The sequence below is a fragment of the Panthera leo genome, chromosome E2 (genome assembly GCF_018350215.1).
Source record: "Panthera leo isolate Ple1 chromosome E2, P.leo_Ple1_pat1.1, whole genome shotgun sequence".
NCBI classification, from domain to species: Eukaryota; Metazoa; Chordata; class Mammalia; order Carnivora; family Felidae; genus Panthera; species Panthera leo.
This window is the reverse complement of record NC_056693.1, coordinates 18,692,081-18,698,482: the sequence shown is the minus strand read 5'-3', so window position 1 is coordinate 18,698,482 and position 6,402 is coordinate 18,692,081. Positions and strand designations below refer to the sequence as shown.

At 49.7% G+C, this 6,402-nt stretch overlaps 1 long non-coding RNA gene across 1 annotated transcript; it reads left to right on the top strand.

The window, feature by feature from the left end:
* The first annotated feature begins 173 nt into the window (after window positions 1-173).
* On the top strand, window positions 174-5,404 carry LOC122208279. The gene is made up of 3 exons (XR_006197174.1): window positions 174-1,008; window positions 2,922-3,163; window positions 5,119-5,404. It is a non-coding gene; the product is annotated as an uncharacterized LOC122208279 (long non-coding RNA).
* Window positions 5,405-6,402: the final 998 nt, after the last annotated feature.

Genomic DNA, 6,402 nt, shown 5'->3' with positions numbered 1-6,402 from the left:
GCTGAGCCCGGTCCCCCATCGGAGGGCCCCGGCTGCCGGGACTCGCGTGCGACAGGCGCCGCCCTCGGGGACCCAAGGGAAAGGGCGGAGGACCCAGGGCGCTGAGGCGGCGGTTGCGCGCCCACGCCGCGGTCGTGGCCGGTCCCACCGAGCGAGGCGACGCCTGGTCCCTGCAACTGCAGCCCGGTGCGCGCGGCCAGAGGCTAGCGAGTCCCGCGGGGCCAGACCGTTGGCCTCGCCCTTTGCCCTCCTCGACTTTTCTGGAGCCCGTGCGTGGCCCGCTGCGCGCCCGTTCTCTGTCACCCGGCCCGGTGGCCCTCGCGAGCCTGGGGCGAAGGGCGCGCTGGCCGCCGACGGGTCGCAAGCTAGGACACCCGCTGACTTTTCTACAGAGTCCAGGGATTCGCCCGCAAGCGGACAGCTCTTCGTGCCACCTTGTGCAGGCAGCTCCCCCGCCCGCCGGTGCCCCCCAGTGTCCCCATGGATCTTGGGTCACCCCTGCCCCGCCCCTCACCTCGGATGCTTGCAGCCTCCTGGGCCTGCACCCCTCGCTGTTGGGTCGCCCCCCAGGGGCCGTATCTGGCCCCGCGGCTCCCCTCGGGGTGCCTGCTCTGTGGGGACTCTGCAGGCGGGACTCCCAGAGAGAAGCCACTGTGTCTGCTGGCACCTCCAGTGTGTTCTCCGCTCAGGAAGGATAAAGATCCTTCCCCAAGGGCGCAAATACTCTCCTCGGCCAGCCCTCCTGCCCCACCGGGGGAGAGGAACTTCTATGAAGCTCTGCTGTCCCAGTCACTCTCCCAGACCCTCGTCCAAAGGAGGCTGACCTGAGAGACACCTGGAAGGGTGAGGACGAGGATGAAAAGTGGCAGTGGCAGTGGCAGGATGATGAGAGACGGGCCACACCAGAGCTGGAGCGCATCCCATCCACGTCTAAGTCCTTGGAGACCACATCTTTCTGGTGAACTCCTGGATTCCAAGGGAAACCTCCATTTCTAAGAATACTCTGTGGTAAGGGTAGATGAATTCCAGACCATGGGTCAGGTATATGTGTCATCTCCGGACACTCCAAAACCTCATCACATGTCCGGAGATGACAGCCAAGGAAGAATTCTAGAAGACACCTTTGGTGCAAAAGGTGATTTTATTAAAGCACAGGACCGGGCCCGTGTTGGCAGGAAGGGCTGCAGTGGGATTGTGTAGAAAGGCTGGTTATATCCCATGGACTTGAGGGAGGTAAAGTCAAAAGGGAAGTTTCCAAGGACTTTCATATGCTAAAGACTCAGAGATCACTGCAGGCCTGCTGTTGCCAAGCTAAGGTTGTTTTTCCTCTAGCAAAGCATTAACATCAAGTAGGTAGGGAGTCCCTGGAGAAATGGTTTCCTCTGCCAGCCTCAAGTACTTGTCAATGGGCCCCAGGTTATAAGGAAATTCAACACTGTCTGCCATTCCCTTCTTGCCTTTGTTCCCTACATCTCTCTGGATCCAGGGGAGGGTGAGGTTGGGGCTCCAGGAAACTGAGTCTATAGGGCTCTGGAGATCCGGCTGGCTGGCCATTGCTAAGATTGCCTTTTTCTTGTAATTTACTAAGATATGTGTAAACTAATGAAGACTGCCCCCCCCCCCCCCCCCCCGCCCCGTCCTGCAGGACCGTGATCTCTATCAGTTAACCATTTGTTTTCTTTCCTTTCCTTTGGTCTTGGGCAGCCAGGAGTGACTAAGGGATATCACACAGATCCCACCTGTGGGGGAGGGGTGTGCTAGCTTGTATGTTGCCCTCATCCTGCCTTATGCTCCCCCATCTCATATATATTCTCATATATATATATATATATATATATATATATATATATGTATATATATATATATTCCTTTTTAGACAAATTACAAGAACAATAAGAAATTCACATTCTTTTTTAAAATTTACCTTTCATTTTATATGTATAACGTCTTTAAATGCTCTTAAAAACATTTTCAATATTCCACCATTCTCATTTCACTTTTTTTTTTTAATTTTTTTAACGTTTATTTATTTTTGAGACAGAGAGAGACAGAGCATGAACAGGGGAGGGTCAGAGAGAGGGAGACACAGAATCCGAAACAGGCTCCAGGCTCTGAGCTGTCAGCACAGAGCCCGATGCGGGGCTCGGACTCATGGACCGAGAGATCATGACCTGAGCCGAAGTCGGACGCCCAACCGACTGAGCCACCCAGGTGCCCCTCTCATTTCACTTTTAAGTGGCTTTCTTTTTTTGCTAAGTTAGATTACATTCTTGGGCTTTATTTAGGAAGTGGCCATCATTGTCATGAAGATGCTTTCCTTGCTGGTGGTAATGATGTGAAATGTTCAGGTCCAGAGCAAATGGTCAACAAAGAATTCTTGCAGGGTTTTCGGTGCAAAAAGGGAGGTTTTAGGAAAGCACAGGGACAGGACCGTTGGGCAGAAAGAGCTGCACTGGGTTGTGTGAAGTGGCCCATTATATACTTTCAAGTCGGGAGGGGGTTAGGGATAGCAGAAGTGTAACGAATTGGGAAGGAAAGTTTCCAGGTCCTCCAGGTGCTCACTGGTGTTAGGAAAAGGTCATTTATTACTTTCTAGAAACACCTCAGTCATGAGATACTTCAGATGTATGTCAGTGGACCATATGCTTGGAGGATGATTGCTAACATACATCTGGGGGAGGGTGGGTAGAGATAAAGGAAGTTTCCAAGGGAATTTTTATTATGTTAAAAGAGACTTACAGGATCCAGGAGGTTGGACTAATGTTAAGCTAAGATTGCTTTTTGCCCTTAGCAAACTACTAACATGCAGGCAGCTGAGTTCCTAGAAGGTCACACTGTCTGTCGTCTCAAGGACTTGTCAATGGGCTGTAAGTTGTAAGGCTGTTCAATTGTTTTTCTTCTGCCTTTGTTTTCCACATCAGTAAATGTGGCCTGGAAGCTGGAAACAGGAGGAGGAAGAGGTGCTTCGTGAGCGTCCCCTGGGCCCTGGGCAGGGCTTCCCAATCCCCTCAGAGGAGCAACCACAGCCCCCCCGACAGACCCCCTTCTCTCCTGTTCCTCAGAGCTAGTTTGCCTTTGGCACAACGGAACAATGGCCAAGGTACACAGAACATTAGACCTGCTTTCTTCAAACTTAAAACATGGTGAAGGCAGATCATTCCAGGTAGAGTCCACATTAAAAAAATTTTTTTTTGTTTATTTGTTTTTGAGACAGAGAGACAGAGCATGAACGGGGGCGGGTCAGAGAGAGGGAGACACAGAATCTGAAGCAGGCTCCAGGCTCCAAGCTGTCAGCACAGAGCCCCACGCGGGGCTCAATCACACGGATCGTGAGATCATGATCTGAGCCTAAGTCGGATGCTTAACCGACTGAGCCACCCAGGCGCTCCGGTAGAGTCTACATTGTAAACAATAGATGGCTTTCAACGGGAGATGGTCACACTTTACAAAAGCAACCAATGTTTTGGCTAAAGCCCAACATGAGAAATGAGAAGGGATAGAGCCACAACCCTGTTCCTTTGCAGCTGAGTTGCGGGGTCATGTAATGCCCCAGATTTCGAATCCGAGAGACCACCAAGGAGCCGATACCGATGCAAGCACATGAGGGTTTATTTGCAAGCTCGAGCTTGGGCCCAAGTATACCTGACACAGCGGAGCAGAGACTTGGACCCCTAGGTTAAGAGGCGTAGCAGTTTTATAGGGGCCAGTGGCCAATGAGATTGTAACACACACAGAAAGTTGCATAGTCATGTCAGTCCACACGCTGGTGGCCAATTGAATTACAATTTACCCTATAGTAACTGAACTAGCCTATCACTCTGGTCAGAATTGGCGTGCAAGTTTGGTGATCAAAAGGCGGGGTTTACATTCTTTGGCAGTTAGGGGTTTTGTATTCCTATATGAGCCGGTTTCCAGTAAGGGTGTGCTCAGCGGCTTGACTAGGGTGGGGGAATGTCTTAGGCAATAAGTAGGTCATGTGGGGGTTATACATGAGATGGTGGGTGTAGCACAAAATGGAATTAGTCTTGCTCTGCTTGTCCAGGGGTAGGGGATTTTTGTTAAATTCTTTGGGTCCCACAGTCAGAGGTGGGCATGAGGCCTCTAGGGGTAGACAGGGCTTGAAAGGTCTGAGAGGCCAGCTCTGGGAACCCCCGCCACTCTGAAGATGTGGCTGCAGGACAGAGGGAGGAAGGGGACAGGAAGACCTGAGAGCAGGATTTCCTTCTGCTGCCACAAGGTCTGAAGCTCCACTAGCCCCACAGGGACACTGCAAGTTTGCATTAGGGACAAAATATGTTCTGAATGATCTTAGGGAAAATTGGTTACTCAGCAGTGGCACAGAAAAACATACAATTTAGGATTAGAGTTTAAAAGCAAGAAAGGGCTATTGGTGACTTCCCTCTGTGTTTTACATGTGAAAGGGAAAAAGCAGGGCTGGGAAATGCAGGATTTCAGGCTCTGGATGAAGGACAGTGAAATCCCTTCTAAGAGAGGTTTCCATGACAATTACCATCTAAAAATACACATATTTTCAGAAAATAGGGAACTGGCAAGTCCCCAAAGTTACTAAATTGCTACCTTGAGTGTGGGGCAAGGCAAGCAGGGAGGGGGTGGGGGAAGCCAGGAGAGACCTGCTTTGCTCCACTGGACAGACAGCAGCGCTGTGGGGTGAAGAAACCAAACGTGAGGAAAGGGGACCTTTGTGTGGCTCTGTGGTCTGCCCCCACCTGCATCCTAAAGGGACTCTTCAACCTCACAGGTTGTTTTCAGCTTCTGAAATGAGGAGATAATTTGGCTTAAAGCCAAAGACTTTTACCTACTGGTTCAGAGAAAATATTTGCAAATCATGTACAGTAAAACCTTGGCTTTCCCTGTCCAGCCTGCATTACCCAGTTGTAGCAGAAATATTAAGCTGGCTTACCTAAAATCCCCTACACTCAATATCCAATCAAATTCCTTATCCCCCACAATCTACCAGGTTCTATCCAATCAACTTGGCCTGCCTTCAATAAGACTCCTATTAAGTCTATTCTGCCAGAATCCCTCTTACCCTTGATACTTCCTGTCAGTAATTTTCTACTCACTAACCTCCACCCTGTTCCTTGGATATTCTTTTAGGGTACCCAGCTGCAATTTCAACATGCACCTGTCGGTTTCCTCCCCACAACACCAAGCAATTTTCAGCTCAACTCTGCCACAGTCTACCTGGAGATAGCAACAGATTCCACAGGTGAAGGGTTCAGTCCTACAAGACACCTTCCACCCCCCACCGCAGATACTTATCACAAGCCCCAGGCTGTTACCTGTCTTTTGACCACCTGCCTACACACTGAAGTTTCCAAGAACCTCCTCCTTAGGTTTTTTTTAATTTCTTAGAGCAGCATGCAAAACTCAGGGAAACACTCACTTGCATTAACCAGTTTATTAAAAGATGTGATAAAAGATTTGAATCTGTCGCAGACTTTGAGTCTGGAGTTCTCTCTTGTCCAGCCAGAAAGCAGATGCAGAATTAAATGTGAGAGGGGCTAATGTCCGGGTAGAGACAAGAGCCCTGAGTAAGGGTCCTTCCTCCTCTTTTATTTGGATCAGAAGGCTAACAAGCATGGTGGACAATGAAGCAGTTATCATTAACAGTTATCACACACTCAAGTGTGTGAAAGAGGGTTTTGAAGATATGCGGTGTTAGGGGTTTGGGTCAATACAAAACAAAATCCCAGCGCCAAGCAGATGGCTGTTTATGGCAGGCACCAGACACCAGGCGCCATGTCTGTTATCTTAACTTCCCTAGGGGACAAGACAGATAGAGCATGCTACCTCAGGGTCAATGAGGCACCTTTCTTTTGCAGATTAGCTCCGCTCTGGGCAATTTCACCCTATGTGGTGGTCTATTACCCTGTTTAGCTATTCTGGACGCTTTCGTCCTAAGCCTTGTTAACCCACTGGTGCAAGCTCAGGGAATTCTTGAACTTATTTCCCACATGAATCAACAGCTAGATGAAGAGATACATAGAGGGAGGTCTGGGGAAAGGGTGTGGAGCTCTCATGCCTTCTCTAGGCCCACCATTCTTCCCAAATCTCCACCTGTTCACCACCAACCGGGAAGCTCTCCAAACCCAGTCCCTTTGGTTTTTTTTCAGTCCCTTTGCTTTTTTTTATGGAGGCCTCATCGATAGTCACTATTGACTAAATCATTGGCTGATTCAACCTCCAGCCTCTCTCCCCTTCCCAGAGGTGGGGGTGGGGCCAGGGCTGAAAGTTCCAGTTCCCTGATTACAGGGTTGGTTTTCCTGTCAACTAGCCCTGCCCTTGGATGGGGTCTAAAAGTCACCATCATTAATAACAAGACACCCCTTTTACATGTATGGCTCTTAGGAACTGTGGATGAAGAGTAAATATAACTGA